This window comes from Vanellus vanellus (genome assembly GCF_965231255.1).
Source record: "Vanellus vanellus genome assembly, chromosome: 1".
In the NCBI taxonomy this organism is placed as follows: domain Eukaryota; kingdom Metazoa; phylum Chordata; class Aves; order Charadriiformes; family Charadriidae; genus Vanellus; species Vanellus vanellus.
The window spans coordinates 130,650,032-130,667,606 of record NC_138905.1 but is presented as its reverse complement, the minus strand read 5'-3'; the positions used below and the strand labels follow the sequence as shown (position 1 = coordinate 130,667,606).

Genomic DNA, 17,575 nt, shown 5'->3' with positions numbered 1-17,575 from the left:
AAGAAAGAAAAAAAGAAATAAAACAAGCAAAACTCAGTACATTCTGCAGCACAACACCAGAAAAAGCAGAAGGCTTGCAAATTAATTGACAGTCATTGGCAGAACATTTTATGGTGCTTGCCAGCCTATGGTTAATAGTGGCCAGAGAATAATACAGTTATTGTTTTAATATTCATAAAATATTACCTAAAATGATTCATGCTATTGAGGTTATACTCTAGGGTGCTGATATATATGTTTTCTGATACTATTATAAAGAAAACGGAAGATGTAACGTATTTCTTTCTAGAGCTAATTTCTGTTGTTCTTTTGAAGTATTGTTTCTGATACACCAACTCAGAAAACTTTTCCTATATGGCAATCCTAGATGATTTTACCTTTTCAATTGAACACAAGCCTAGGGAACCAAAAGCAAAGTGACTCCACATATTTTTTCCTAACTAATGTTGCTTACTAAGGTATTTTGGATGAAAAAAACCCCAAAACGCAGAACCTTTTTGGGCTTTGATGTTGTCTTGCTGCATATACTAAATTGAAGAGACTATTTCAATAAGAGTGTAATTATTAATGGCTAGCTAGAGTCTTTTTATCTATGACTTTTAGATCGAGCATATCTTTTAATTCTCGTAGTTCTAAGAAACAGATTAAATAATTTGAGAAGTGCTGGGTTTGGAAAAGATACTTTTTAGAAAACTGAATAGCTGTTGATGAAGATGAAAGAGTTAATTTGAAAATGTCACTTTCAGATACAGATGGGAAAGTCTGACCGTAAAGGAATGTGAAGCTATAATACTTAGCATTATACCAAGAAGCTACAAGAATATATTAATTTGTTGCTTAAAAGCCTGTGAAAAAGCCTGTGAGAACTGGAGCAAGTGCAAAAAAGTGACACGAAAATTTTGTCGTTCCACTCTTTGACTTAATGTCTTAGTTCTGCTGGATAACATTTGAAAGGTCTATGTTTCACTTTCACTGAGAAAAACTATCATTCACTTCAGGGGGCCAGTTCAAATCCTGCAAAAAATGTAAAATAGTCTAATGTCAGAACAATGTTGAGATTCACTTAGCCAAACCTTAGACAGTCACCTAAACCAGCAGCCTCCTACCCAACTGAGGCTTGGGGTGACCACATGTTGCAGACTGCCAAAAAACATGCTAGTCCTCCAGAATGTGTTTGAGATGGTGTGTTGGTCCTTATTTGGAAAATAAACATGTTGGTGAAAGTGGGATAAGTGGAATGGGTGGCACAGAAAAGGGAGAGCAAGGAACTAGGAGCTTGAGGTAGTCTGGGGTTTCATTAGCAGGTCCCCAGTCAGTGCGGTGGGGAGCTGGGGCAATCCTCTCTCTTCCCCCACATTTCTGTGCTTCTCACCTCAAAGTCCTCCTCCTTGAGCTGGAAATGAAGCAGGCTGCAAGTGTCAAAGCATCCCCTGGAGGGTGCGTACATAATTTACAGGGATGTGTGTGCTTCTGCCGGTGCACGTGGTGTGCTGAAGTGTCAGTAGTGATGGTTCACCTCAAAATGTCCCCCGGCTGGCAGGCCTCTGGGGAGAGGTGCTGGGCACACTCTGGAAAGAACCCTCAGTAACCCCCAGTGTGTTTTCTGCTGAAGGAGCTACTTGAGTTCAGTTCTTAAACAGGTTACCTCCATGCAATGTCTAAATCAAGGTGGGAGGACTCCAGGCGTATCTCGTTCATTTGGCTCCAGCACTGCTGAGTGACGGAGACATCTGACATTTAGTGCTGAGGTATATTAAAATTAATTTCATGGGACCAAATACCTGCTATATTATTGTGCTGCATGGCTTTCATAAAACAGCATCAGACCAAAAGGTGACTGCACATTAAGGAAGGCTTTTCTCTAAGGGGTGACTGATAGAGTGCTGTGGCATAAATTAGCAATTGCAGTTTGACTTGCTAAGGCAAAAGGAAAGAAACCAGAGCTGGAGAACCTGCACTCCTCAGTCCTATGAACCTGCAGGCTCCCATCACGCTCAAGCTATCCGCAGTCAGTTGTGGGAAAGGTGTCCAGCTGTTCACCTGATGTTTGGGAGAGTGTTAAGCATGGCTGCACTGCCATGAGCAACCCTAAAGAGTCACAGGAATCTTGAGAGCTCATCTGAAATATCTTTTTGTCACACTGAATAGTAACCAGAAAAGCACAAGATAGAAGCACAGGGTAGAAATTGAGGGAGAAAGTGATTTCTCAAAGGCTTGTTTTAAAAGACAGCGTGAGACAGCCAAGACATCCTAGATGAGGAAAGAAATATTAGTTCCCAACCTATCCTGTTCTGCATTTAGTGTTTTTTGCATGTAACTTCACTTCCAGTTTTGTACTCAATAACTTAATCCTGTTGTAAGGGTAAAAATACTGTTTTCTTTTTAAGCTTTTCTCCTGTTTAAAGGATCCCTAGGTACCTGTGGTGACCTCAGTATAAACTGCTTCTCTGGAAACAATGACTCCAGATAAAACATTATGTCAAACACAGTCTTCAGAAGCATGCGGGCTGCAAGAAGCTTGGAGCTATGAAGAGATGAGGAGTGTTTCCCACTCAGCTCTGAGCCACTCTGTGGGCTGGCAGCAGCCTATGCCAGGCAGGGGAGAAAAGCAGGCGAGGAATGGGAGGCAAGGGGAGGTGAGGCACACGTAGAGAACAGCAGCATAATGACCCAAGGAACTGCATCCCACAGTAGTCTTCCTCGTACTCTCAACACACTAACAAAATCAAACAAACAAATCCCTGCTAACGTGAAAGCCCCTTGGAATAATAATAACAAGACAAACCTTTCAGTTCAGGCCTGTTGAGAAAGGAATTAATTAATATTGTTTCTCACACATAAAAAATCCTAAAACGTCAGATAACTTTTATTTTAATTCTAGATTAATGTAGAAGTTACATATTTATGATATGAATGTATCATCCATGATATGTATGTTTACATAAAAATGATGTTCTGTTTTTCTATATTGGTAAGTTCTGAGTCTTTTCAGTTTCACCTGTCTTTCAGGTAACATTGTTTTTCCCACCAGCACTGTCAAATATCTGTCCTCCTCAAGGAAACAGCAAGAACACTTTTAGTCTGACTCAAAAAAAATCTGATTTTAGTACCCAGTTGGTGCATCTTCATGTTACTAAAGAAGACAGGTGTGTCTCCACAACAGACAGTAATGGATCTGAATTAAAAAACTAAAACAAAACCAAAACCAAATCAAAACCAAAACAGAAAACCGTCAATAATTATTTTAAACACCTCACAAGCTACTCAGCCTGTCCCCTCCCCTTTTTTCAATGTGTTTCCTGGTTCTGCACAAGGCTGTAATTAGAAATGCCAAAATACACCTAGAAAAATAGGGCAATTGTTGAATTAATTTTAGCTAAGCTTGATGCTAGAGAAAAGAAAAAAGACATAAAGGATTTCCAGCACTATATGAATGGACCTAAAAGATAAGTTTGGACAGGCACCTAAACACTTCCTCTGTAATCTGAATGAAATGAGATTTCCTGAATTGCATCCACGCTAAGAAATTACTTTTGTGACCAAATATGCAGTGAGTGCTTTTTTCCTATTAGTTTTTAGGGCATTATTTCAATAAAATTAAATTGACTATTACCTAGTGAATTGGGGCTTGCTTCCTTCTTCCCTTTCCCCACACACATGCAAGAAAAAAATGTCTCTAAAACTGCTTTTAGTGTATTATTTCTGAAGTAAGAATACAAAGAAGTTCCAGAGGTAAATCATCAGGGAGAGGAGAATGCTACTTAATTTATAGCACCGTGTTGTCAAAAAAATCTTCCTCACAAATTGGCCTTATTAATGATAAAAGCCCTCCTTATCTAGCTTAATAATCAGCTGTATAAATAAATTAACTAAAGTGATATGAAATAACTAGCGATCTCTGCCTCATTTCAGGATGAAAATTAAAATGAAAGAATATCTAAAATTATTATTTTTTTTATTTAATCTAAATGCTATATTCACTCTGTAACAGGAACCGATTTTTTTTCTTTATGATATAGGGATTTTTAAGTTTATCTGTTTGATTACACGAGCAGTATTTAAACCAAATTGATCTTTTTTTCAGTTGTGATTAAATTGGACACTTCGGTTCTTTGATCTATTCTGTGAATAGATGAACATAATATATGCAGCAGTTTCACATGGGAATAATCAAGACTGTAGATTCGAAATTTACTTTATATACACATGTATTTTTTTGCTTACCTGAGAGCTGAGGTTTTCCTTTCAAAAAACAAATAGGGATGTTTTGAAAAGGTAAAAAAATAAAATAAAATAAAATAATTAAATGTCCTTTTATTTCCGTTTGAACTATTTATTGTAAAAAGTTAGTTTTCAACAAACTAATATTTTAAAGGAATGTTTTCATTGGGAAATTCCTAGCCTCACTGTTCTAAAATGTTTTGGTTTAATATTATATCATAATTTGTGGTCTAAAATTGTTTGGTACATAAAATTGTTTGGTACATTTGACCTAGTCAAATATTAGGACTTCCAATGGAAAAAGCTTTGCTTAAAGTCTCGCTCGCACACTTAACGATTTAACTGTAGACTGGCTCATGAAAACTCAAATGTTTGAAATGTAGCTTTTAAATCTAACCAGATACAAGCTGACCAAAATCTCATACATGCTGTTTTATACATTTTACTGGAAAGAAAGAAAATAATTTTCAATTTTTTTTTCTTGGCATTCTCAGCTGAGCTTTCCAATTCCAGATGCAGAAATATAGCATGGAAGTATGTTCCCAAAGTAAAAGTGGACAGAGGCCTTCCAAAAGTCTTGACTCAGGGGAAAAAAAATCTAGTGAAGAAAACCACATGATAATAAAGAAGATTTTAATCATTAATGTTTAAAAATAATGTTTCCTAGGTACCGTATAGTCCCTTCTTTAGACTTTCAACCTTCAGATTGCATTAAGCCAATTCTGTAGCTGAGGCTGTCCATGGAGGGCCAAACATGGTTTACTAAAAATCAAATAAGTGATTCAGAAACATTCCAGTGCACTAAATGAAAAGTTTGAAGTTACAGCTCAGTGACAATATGTCAACTGGTTTTCTTTCCACTCTTTTTCCTAATTTAATCAAACCCTAAAAGGTCATAATTAAAATAATTAGAAATAGCATATCTATGTATTTTAAATGTTTATTTTTCTCTCTTTCTCCATCTGCGTGTGCATCTGAGAATAGATACATATGAATGTGTACCTAATCTTTCCTTTTATATATAACGTACATATACACACATATAGATAAAACTTAACAATGCATTTTTACAATTTTTATCTCACTTTATTAATGCATTGCCTATGAAACATTTATCTGAATTAATGATGAAATAATAAAACTTCTTTATTGATGTTAGATTACAATCCATTGAGAAACGTTTGCTCTAGAGGGTACTATATTCTTATCAGATGTACTTTCTGTGTTAAGCATCTAAATAGGATTTAATGCAATAAAAAGTGTCTGTTCAGTCTCTCTGCAACTATGTACATTTTGTTCTTTATGTACAGATTGGATATGTGATTAGATATATAAGAATTTTCTATTTCAGATTGTTTGTGCATTTTTTCACATTTCTTATTAAGAAGGTAAACATCCAGTTTATTTTTATAATATGAGAGAAGGCCGTGGAACCTCAAAAGATTTTCTGTATCAGTTGGATAATCACACAAAAGCTTGGATGATTGGAAAATGCTTTCTTTAACAATCAAAAATCATGTGTCTCTTCCTAGCAGAATAAAATATAGTCAGATACAGCAAAATTTTTATAAGGATACTCTGTGGGAGACAGTAGGACAGAACTTATTGAAACCAAGATCATAATAAATACAGAATACTATATACCAAGAAATGCAATTTAGAAATAGGTGCATACTGTACATGAATCCCACCCTGTGAAATTATAGTCCTAAAAAGACTGTAATTGTGTAAATTTGAAACATCAGGATTCACATTGTTCTGCAATCATTTTTGCCAGAGTTTTGGCTTTAAGCTATACTTTGTGTTTCTAAATTGTATGTAGGCACTTCATCGTATTTAAATTTGAAAGACACACAAGTGTTTCCTTGCATACCAAAAATATAAAACAGCGCTTAATGGTACTATGGAAAAGCATTAAAATGTTAAGTAGTGAATATCAAAATCAAAATTTAATACCGTGTCCTAAGTACTTATCATTGATAAGTGTTTTAAATTAATGATTGATAACAATTTTAAATTAATGAACTCCTCCAGAATATTCTGCTTTACAGATACAAATCTCTTGTGAGCAGCAATGGCCTTCACATGTAGAGGTGATTTCAGTGAGCATGTCTTTGGGCTGTTGCTGGAACAACAAACACTAGTACAGTTTTTATTTTCTCCCAGGAATTAGTCCTCTTTCCACTTCCAGTGTAAATGCTTCGCAACAGTATTGGTGAAGTCAGCATATGCTCATGCAGTCCAAATTAGGAGTGGTTTTAGAAGAAATTGTGCTGAACGTTGTTCTTCTCTTAGATGTGCTATGGATTTGTAAATTCTATTAAGGTTTAGTGCTGTACACAGGTTTCCTTCTGAAAAACCCATCTAAATCTGCATGCATTCTTAATGGCAACAATTATTGGGATTTGACAGTATGTCATGTCAATAAAAAATGGAAAGTTATTTGGAGGAACACTGAGGGGCTGAGGGGCTTAAATACTTGTGATGAATTCTTACAGTTTAGAACATCTTAGTAGTATGAATATTTTCAAACAATCAGTTGAACAGGATCTTTTTATATTTGTTAGCAGATGTGTAACATTTGAAATTCAGATTGTACATATCTAGGTGCTATTCTTGTCTCTATATAGCATCTTATGGTTCAATACACAGGACATAGTATCTCTATCTAGTATCTCTATCTCTACTCAACACCCGTTTGTTGTAAGTGGCCAATTCACTAGCTATTTAATTTTATATTATATTTAATAACTGAGGAACTTACAAATAAAAAAAAGACTCATGGAAATTCTGTTTGATGCTACATAGCATAATTTATTAAAAAAAAAAAAAAAGAATTCCAACAACAGTTTATTTATGGCATGTAAACCTTCATAACATTCTGGTAGTGATGAATGCATGATTAAGAACTACAGGTCAGATAACTCCTTTGCTTTGCGTTAAGATTGAGAATAATGGGATACATATGGTCATTAGTCCAAATTTCGTATTTGACAACCAATTACCAGCAATGTGATAACACGCACATGCCAATCATAATTTGTGCCCTAGATCCCTCTCAGAACGTGCTAGGCAGCTATAAGCAAAAGATAACACAACAGTCTTTTCCACAGTCCCTTTTAACATCTTATACTTTTGCCTAAGGTAAGATTCTGACAGTGGACTACTTAGTAACTTTTTCTTGTTTCCACACAAGAAAGTAAAATATCATCTGAAACAGGAGATTTATTCAGTGCTTAGTTTTCAGGCCAATATGAAAGTATACACAAAAGAATTCCAAATACAAAGAAACTGTGGTTAAACCCTTGTTTCACTGAACTCAGAGGTAACTTTTGAGAACCATGGAGCTAAGAAGTTAAAAGAGAGACAAGGTATCCAGTTCAGTAAAACCAGACTTTCAATTTACACCTCAGGGTCTAGTTACTTGCGAGGCCCATCTTGAACCCTGCAGTAAATGTCACCTTCTAGTGTATATCGGTCATTTCAACTGCTTGAAGTATCCTTTAAATATATATGTACTGTGTTACAAATATACTGGTCTCATTCCAATAGCTAGTTTATAATAACTGTAAATATTTGTAGGAAAGGAAATACTAGAAAAATGTCATACTTACCAAGAAATAAAACATACCAAGCAACTATTCATATTCAGTACAGAAACAAATGAAGCACATACCTCACCAAAAAAATAAAAAAGAAGAAGTTACATTTACACAGACAAAGTCCAAGACTGAAATTACTTAGAATTGCTATCGAGGAATGAACCATCTTTAGTTTGTCCGGAGTGATCAGAAAAAATTTAATTACAGACATATATGCAAATGCATTGCCAACAATAAAAGTTCAACCTAGTTTAAGTCAGATATTAAGATAAGGATTAAAATGCTATTGTAGTATTTACTGGATGGACACATACAAAGAATAACTTAGCATACTTGAAAGACTTTTCTAAGAGCATTGGCACCTGTTACAATTCCCTGACCGCTGTTTTACTTTTATGAATACTGCATCCTTTTTCAGAGTTATTTTATTTTGGGAGTTCCTTATATCAGTCTCTCCTTGAGGTCAGCACAACAGGGTGGGCAGAAAATGGAGTCTGGCTTCCAGGGCAGTCTGAGCCAGCACACCAGCAGTTCAAGAGAGAAGGCGCTGTACAAATTTTCACTTTTACGAAAGAGAGAAGTCTGGGAAGGAGGGAAATTTTGCTAGTAACTCTTTCCTGGAATCTCTGGACATGCAAATTCCTTTTTTTGTTCTGTTTTGGGGGGTTTTGTTTGTTTTGTTGTAGTTGTTGCTTTTTTCTGTTTAAAATGCTTCTGACATAGTTGCCATAAAAGAGGAAGTTTCCAAAAACATAAAAATCCATTTAGAGTCAGATGCACAAAAAATATTTAGATGCCTAACTTCCATTGCTGTCAATACCCTTGTTTTCCTGCTATTTATATGTTGTGAAGAGTATTCACTTTGTCCAGCTTGAGACCTCTGACTTGAATAGGTTCTTGAATTAGTCAGTGGAGGCTCTTGAGGGCACAGAATTTTGCCTGGCAGCTGGGTTAGCCATTAATGGTGCGATGTTTCACAACTGCTTTAATGAGGTGTAAAGCTGTGCTGCTCTGACACCTGTCCCCTGTCACTTTCTTCTTCTTTTCAGCCAACTTCAGCGCTCACACTCGCAGGCTTTGTGAGACGGCTGAAAAGTAATCCCAAAGGAAAGAAAACCACTTTTTGCTAGATGGCTCACTATGCTGATGGTGACATGGGTGCAACAAGCCCTAGTGCCAAGACATGGTGCTAGTGGGAGGGCATAGCCAGGAGAAAAGTGGGGAGAAGACAACATAAAGGTGTTTTGGCTCTAAACTGCTTATGAAACATCACTCGATAGTTGGTCACAGTATGTTCCCCATAGGGTCGATATAGATCAAGAGGCACCTGTATGGTATAAACGATATCACATCAGAGTGGAACTGCTCTGCAGCTACCTGTATCTTCCCATCCAGGTGGCTTTGGTCTGGACTTTGGCACCTTAACAACTCACTTGATTCACTGTATAGGATTTTAGACTCTTTGTTTAAACATCTGAGATGAAATACCTGAAGTTGGAGTTTATGAATATCTTCCTTCATGATACCTATACATACCAGGTGAATGCCAGGCTTTCAAAAATATTTAAAATACAGCTTTCGGAAAGATTTTACATTGAACCATTTAACACCATGAATTTTATAACTGGAAATATCATAGGTATGGTATATCATAGAAATTTATGGCCCAGGTCTTCTAATGCGTTTGTATTTTTGACTGTTAAATTCATTGAAACGTAACTCCAAAACAGAGATGTGTTAATGATTTACCATGACCAAAGACAAGAGAGAATTCCATCATTATTTTGACATTATTTAAAGCTATACATGAATCACACTGTTAGTTTATTGGCTATCTGGTATCCAGTTACAGAAACTTGAGAGCCAGGAACACATTTTACTGTGATAAAAGAAAGGAGTATATTAGTCATATCAACTTTTTAATTAGACTTTCAGTTAATTTTGTTTATCAGTTGTTCTTCCTTCATCTCCTTTGTACTCATTTATATGGTAAAAAGCATACTTGTTGATGGTTCATGTTTATCAGCAGAAATATATGTGATAAATAAGTGATATTGAGAACATAATAAAAAATATTTTTTAAAGGTTAATTTTAGTCATACTTATACAGCTCATCAAACTTCAAAGGCAGTTTTAATTTTAGCAGATGATATTTTCATTGGTAAATTTTCAGTCTTTTAATATTGTCATGTCAGAAGATTTATTTTTCAGACTTTGTTTAGTTGTTCCTCTTAGTGGCATGAAAAAAAAAATCTCAAGATTGTTCCTGCCTTTGAAATATTCCTTTGTTATGAAAAAAACATACTGACTTTATTACAACCTGCACAAATAAGGTTATTGACTCCACTTTATCTGTACAATACACTGAAAAGGTGTCATACAACTAATCTTAGCATTGTGCATTATTTTTACTTTGTCTGACTTTATGTTATAGGCAATCATCAATGAAAAGGGTTTGAAATTAATAATTTTAAAAGCAAATCACTTTTTGCTTTTGAAATTCTTCCCTTTTTTTTCTTTATACTGGAAACCAGAGTTTTCTGTAAGAATAGTGAGCTGCTGTGGTCCGCATGGTACATCTGAAACTACCAAACGCTCACCCTCGCTGCATTCAGCAAGTGTCTGCACACATCCTTTTTCTCAATTCCATTTTGCTTAAGCTTTATATGTAATTAAAAGTAGGGAGTTCCAGCCTGAAGTAGATCAAAAGACAAGACTGTACCAAGAGAAGTCAGTACCTCTCAGAGCTTGAACATCTCCTCCTTTGAACTTTGCTTGTCATTTAGAAGTGTTGTCCTTATTATGGCAAGATGGTGTCGCTGATCGATCTGTCATATCACCTACTACTCGGCAGTGCCCCTGCCCCTATCTCCTTTTTTGCTTTGTGGCAATCTGTTAACAAGTGTGGGTGTGGACCAACTCCTCTGAGCTGTCATAATATCCCACGGCACGAAATGTAATTCATGAGGGTTTGTGTCCTAAATTCAGTATGCTTCATTCAGAATTAGCCTAATGGATGAGGGGATCCACGTGGGCAGTCGCCCCGCTGGGAGGATGTTTCACTGCCAAGGCTGTGCCTGGAGGCAGCTCTGAACTGCCACGGGGGAGGAGGCTCCACTGGATCTAAGCATGGTTTATATAAACGTCATATTAATCTGGGGGCTGGATTACCCTCCAGATGGCAGCCCAGGCGTTAGGGTTGAAATGGGTCTAACTCTTCTTGGAAAGAAGAGAATTTAAAGCAGCCTGTTTCTAGGTCTGTATTCAGCATGTTTGAGCTTCTCAAGAAGTTGCCTAAATCCTCAGGACAGTAGAAGTTTCAGGCAGATGGAGAAGGGAGTAGAAAGACAAAGCTGAGAGAGACTGCAGACCAATCGAATTCACTGCAGGAAAAACCTTAACTACCAGACTGCTGACAGGGGTGGTTAGCGAGTGTGAGATTCCACGGTAATGTTGTCCCCAGGTAGATGTAGGTAAAGGATATGCCAAAGAGATTTGGGAATGGAGATGATTCCACTTCAGTACAAGTGCCTGGTATGTTAGGTGTTACTTCTAGAACTCCTCAACCCACAGAGAGAGAGAGAAAAAGTGTTGGACAGACAGTAGCAGTTTACAAGCAATCCACAGATGAAAAGCAGGACTTCACTAGTTAGAGGTGGCTGAAGAAGGAAACTGTGGTGTATGCACAATTGCTGGTTATTTCCAAGTCACTTAATTGGGGTCTCAAGAGTGACTGAGTTGTAGATCAGCTGCGCCTCAGTAATTGACCCCTAGCAGCATTTGCTGAAATACGTATTTAGCGCGTTGTAAATGCAAGCTAAAGCATTGCTGAAGTTTACAACAGCAGGATTTTCTTTGCTTTTCAAATGGGTAACAGTTCATGTTATCACTTACTGTGGCATAGAAGATGTTATGCAATGCCTTAAACTGTGATAACGCTTCTGTGAGTTCAAGAACAATACTGGCTCCTTACTAAATTTTCTTTCTAATATCTGTTTTGTCTATTCAGAACGTAACAAAATACAGCTCCTTCACAATTAGTAAAGATAAATGAATTGAAATGACTGGACCATTTTTACTTCTGTTGGAAAGTACTGAATTTTAAGGCCATACACACTGCTGTATGCATCAAAAGTACATCAAATGTTATATTCTACTTTGAAACATCAAAATCTTTTTCATATTCTCTTCTGTTATCTGCTAGCAGTACAGCAATTTATCATACAGGAATGCTATTTCTAGGAAGTCCCTTTTTTTTCTTAGCTTTTCTTAAAGCAGGGTCATACTGTTAAGTCTTTCTATCTTATAGACAGATTTAATAAAGGAGGCTGCTTATTTGTATTTTTTATGTCCTTCACATAAAGAATGATAATTTATATGTCAGCTTTGAAGGGTGCATTTCCATACAGTAAACATTTGTAATTTACCTACCCTGAAATGGATTATATATCATACAGGTAAATATTTGTACATAAATTTACTTTCTTTGTTAGAATATGCAATGATATTGTATTTGAACTAAACTTTTGCATTTGATTCCAAATTAATTAGAAAAATCTCAAACACAATCATCAAAAAATTACCAGCCATTTCTGTAGCTCATATTTTGCAGCACTGAAATATATTCCGCTAGATCAGAAGACAAAAGTAACAAAGTCTGAACAAAAGTAAAACTGATTCTTTTGTTATAATTTTACAGTTCAAACTAGAGGACATGTAAAACTATACAGTCTAAATAATGAAAAGCCAACATGATATGTAAGTATCATCAGTTTTATTCCCTAGTAAATTCTATACATAAAAAGAATAATTTTTATTCTTTTTATGAAAGATACAGAAGGATATATTGTTTTAAAGCCAGGAGTCTACCTTTAAGTGTAGCTTTTTAAAGAAAAAATGTTGGATTCTGGCATCCACATGTTGCCCGTGCAGATTATGAGCACAAGTAGGACGAGATTACAGTAATTATAGGTTTTACAGGTTGTATGGAATAATAATAAATCCATAAAAAGCATGTTATTTTACACAGATGGAAAAAAAAAACATCCTGCATCATTGTTCTTATGTAAGCAATAAATTGTTTTAAGAGACAAGAATAAGTGGGATTTTATCTATTGGCTGTTTTCTAATAAATAAGAAAAAAAGATAACCACATTATTGTTAAATCTGGAGTTTAATATGGGAACTTAAACTGGGGAAAGACAATAAAAGGACACTTTTTTCAATAGGTTTCTTTCTTCCTTATGCACCTGTGCTACTGAGTTCTGTCTACTTAAAACATTGATCCAAAGAATGTTTATTTTGTTCTAAACAAAGATTGGAGAAGAAAAAAACCAAACAACCAAACCAAAAGAAAGAAAAAGAATCAGTTAATCATTAGTAAAGGTCAAGACTTGTAAAGGTCTGTGTTGACTCTTCAAAACATAAGACGATAACAGAAATAAACTGAAAGTAGGTGGCTTGAGGGACAATCTCTAACACGAAGCTAAAGGAAATAATATGTGTTGCATTAATTTAGTTTTGGTTTTTTTCTAATAATGACTAATGCTGGGAGAAAATGTCTCTGGCAGAATCTTTGCATGAATTTTGATTAAAGTAGATAATATTATTAAGGAAGTTTAAATTATATAAGTTTCTTGTAAAACTTCACTTTTTAAAAACATTTTGGTTGGAGTAGTAAGTAAGTTAAAAAAAAAAAAAAGTGAGGTGGAAGTCTAGCATATGTAAGTAATGACAAAACCAATTTCAAAAGTATTGCAATGAAAGGAATAAGAATTTCTCCAGTCCCAAACCTTTCCTGATTCACTGTAGCCAATCAACTTCAGATGTCATTGCAATTTAAAGACTTTCCAGTTACATAAGATAAATAGAGATTTAAGATTTTGCATCTCTCTACGGATGTAAATGATTCAGAAGCCTGAGGACAATTGAATCAATTCTGTATTGGAAAAACAATATAATTGTTTATTTACAAAGACTTAAAAAGCACTCTCAACATTTTATTCTATCTCTATGTAAAATATGGCTCTCTCCTTGCCAGGCTTCACTCTCTAGAGGGCTGTATGCTTTTCTCTTTTGTAATCTTCCCTGCATGCTGGAGGTAGAGACTTTTACATGCAATACTGCTGACAGACGTACCCTTCTCATAAAAGCCAAAGCCACTAAATTTTCTGTCAGTTCCAGTTCTTTTTCTTACATCTCTCTTTGCAAGTAGTTGGCTTTCTCTATTTAGACGGTGCCTGCCCACCATTATCATAAACATTTTTCTCATTTTTTTATTTTTGATGAATAATGACTTTCTAGTCTGGGCTCTGCCTTCTTTTACTGTTGTTATTGCCCAAGAGTTATTCTAGTGTCACTGCAAAGGATTATCTGGATTCAAACACTCTGCCTTTTGCAGTCCTAGAATACCTGCCAGTGATAGACTGCTCTTCACTTCTCTATCTGAGAGACATTTAAAAGACAAGTATTCAGTTTCCAATTAGTCTTTGGCTATACTGCTAGCAGAGGTGGGACAGACACTTCTTGTAGCAGTAAAGCAAGAAAGATTTGCGTGAAAGACCATTTTTTGGCAAAAAGCTTCGTAAGTGGCAGTTCCTGTAATGAAAGGGGCTTCCTCTCCTAGCTGAAGTTTCACCCAAATACCCTGAGAGTAGCAGAGTCTTAGTCCTTCCCCAGGATCCGCCATAAAAGTGTCAGATAAGTCATTGAACAAGAGGAAGTCATTATCTCAGAAGCCTCTTCATCTTCCCACATCCTTGCCTGAACTCACCAGAGGAGCATCAAAAATCCTCTAACACTCAGATACCCGTACATTTCATACATGGCAAAAAAAAAAAAAAAAAAAAAAAAAAAATCAGACTTTTAATTCAAACTCTTTCAGACTACTTGTTGCTGAAATACATTTACTGGTGACAGCCAGGCAGAGCAGACTATAACTGAAATTATTAAAACTTGCTTGGTTCACAGTCTCCACATATTTTTCCTTGTCTTTTGTCACAAACAAAAACTGTGGGCATTTGGAGGAATGACTTCTATTCTACTGTGCATGGACTGTCTAGAGCAATGCCTAACTAGTGATACCTAGTCATGGTAGCTGTTATCACAGCAGCAATAACTGTTTTGCTCTTTCCTGGGAAAGAGATTTTGATTACAGTTATTGCTCCTCAGTCTCTTCTTCTCAAGTGTGCTGACCTCTCCGTGAGACCTACCAAGGTCTCAACCCTGTGAAGGACACCGCCTTCTCTTTCCTTCACCATTATCTTCCCAGTCAAGAACAGAAAGAAAGACAAAGAAGAAAAGAAGGGCAAAATTTATTCCGTACAGTACAAATATCTCTGAAAATGATACTAGATAAATAAAAAATTCTGCACAATCTATTCGATAATCTTCTTATTAGAAGATATTTTGCAGCTGCCAGGCACCCAACAGGACTTTATGAAGATAGAACCCATCAATGATCGTTTGTAGTGTTCATTTGACATTTCTGGCTGCTGAAAACTCTGTCAGGTCATAGTGTAATCTCAGAAGAAGTCCTTGCACTAAGATCCAAAAATATGCTGCTTAGCATAGCTCGCATTTGCTATTTCAGCAGCTTTGCAAGGAATCAGAGACCATGTGTTTGGGTGCAAGCACTGCCAATCCACACTGCCCTTTTTCATTGGAAATAAAATGTAAAGAAAATCTTTTACAAGCAAATGTGCAGTAAAAACTATGTAGTGATTACAGATTTCAAGGCAGTATTTATTAGTACTTTTCTCCACACTGATCCCAAATGATCATTATTTGCAGGCAGAAGCCTATTCGTGTTTCAGCAATACAGAGAACATGTTCCCATCTCTGGCACTACCTTACTTCTGGAATTAACTAAGCTGATGAGAAATGCTAAAATGCATACTATTGAATTCAGCGCACCTGCTTGCCTTTTGTTTGACCACTTTGTATCAGCAATATAGTTTCTGTGATTTAATGAGCTATGCATGTATGAACTTTTGAGACATCACACACAAACGTCCTCATTAGGAGTTTACATAGTTATGGGAAGAACCGTTGAGTAGAAATGCTTAATGAAACATGCAAGAGCTTTTTACATGCTTCCAGCATCTTTTGCTGTGTTCCATGACAGATTTTTCCCCTGAGTACTTTGTGTATTCCTTTTCTCTGTTATCAGATGTTGATTTTTAGTTATAGGTATGAAATTTAGAATTTAAATCTTCCAATATGTGGTGTCTGGTGTTCTATTCAAATGTCAATAAACAGTCTAAATTATCTATACTCTAAAGATATTCAAGGTATCCTTCAAAGAGTTCTAACCAAATAGTTGGCTCTCAGAAAGCCCAAAAGATGTGTGTGGTAATTAGTGTAAGAAATAAGAAGTAGACTGGGAGACTAGATATAATGGGCATAAGCAGAGAGCCTCCAGTAGAATGAAAAATCAAAGCTATTCAAACCCAGAAGTTTAGGGATCAGGCAGTGAGAATGCAGGAAGCACACAAAGCCTCTGCTAACAAGGAAAATGGTTCTCAAAGGGGTTGAGGAAAAACAAGCAAAGACTTGGGAAAGAGCAGGACAAGAGGAAGGAATCATAAGGTAAAACATAGCCATGGCCCATTATGCAGAATATCATTAGGGCAATGCATGGTCCCCGTTGTATGACAGAGGAAAGGGAAATCCACAGAATCCCTCATTGGGGTAGTGTAGTGTGCTACAAGCAGCTAAATGCAGAAGGGAAGGAGGATATCTATTGGGCGACTGCATGATGGCTGTAATGGAAGGGCATAACGGCATAACAGAAAGAATCTGTCTTGTTTATGCTGCCAGGATTACAATAGATATCAAGTAAGAGACTCCTTAATAATCTCCTAGTTGGGTTAATGTCAGTCTGCAAGGCTAGTACCGATTCCTTCTGTTTGTTAAATGAAAACTGAAAGGAACGTAAACAAAATCTGTTGCAGGAAATACGCTAATTTTCTAATTATATTAGACCATGCTGGGTTATAATTATCCAGTTGTGTTTCTGCTGAATACTTATACATAAAAGCATATTTCCATAAGTATAAGTACCAGAAAATATGATGCATGTATCAGAAAGTATGATTCTTCTGTTTCCTGGCTGGGGAATAAAAAAAGAAGAAAAAAAAATGAGAGAAGAAAAAAAGGAAAAAAAAGATGGAAAAGGTGGTCAACAAGTGCTCTGTCTTTTGAGAATGATTGATAGGGCATTCTCCCTTTGGCCTTTGAAGCTCTAGCATTTCCATATACTTTTATCTTAACTTCATTTTCAGTTTTAAGCTTATTACTGTCATGTAAGATTTGTGAGAATGACTGCTCATGGCTAAAATCAACTACGGAGGATGATGTAGACCCTGTTCAGGAGAACTCTGCGCTAGCTTTAACAAGGGTATGCTTGCCTTCTAGAGACTGTGTACCTCTCTGGACTACATGACCATGGGAAATTGCATTTGGTATTGTATTCATCTGTGATAGTCTTTGCCGGATTATCTATATTACTCACACTTTCTTCTATGTTTGCTAGCAAAGTCTATGCAATCATCAAATCCATGCAAGCAGTAGAGAGTCTGTTACTGACATTTCAGTATCCACGCCTGCCCCTTTGTATATATGTATTCGCCTACTGACACACACAAACAGTTCTGAAATAAAGAGGATTTTTGGGGGCTAATTTGTCCTGTTAATCCTCACTTAAGCAAAGCTTTGATAACCTGAGTCCTGGAATTTCCAGGAGCTAATTC

The 17,575-nt window shown here is 36.2% G+C and overlaps 1 protein-coding gene across 1 annotated transcript in view; it reads left to right on the top strand.

The window, feature by feature from the left end:
- Positions 1-17,575, top strand: part of IL1RAPL1 (interleukin 1 receptor accessory protein like 1) — a gene marked incomplete at both ends in the record, with an annotated part of 677,390 nt that overhangs the window by 508,318 nt on the left and 151,497 nt on the right. The gene's annotated exons all lie outside the window — the stretch shown is intronic.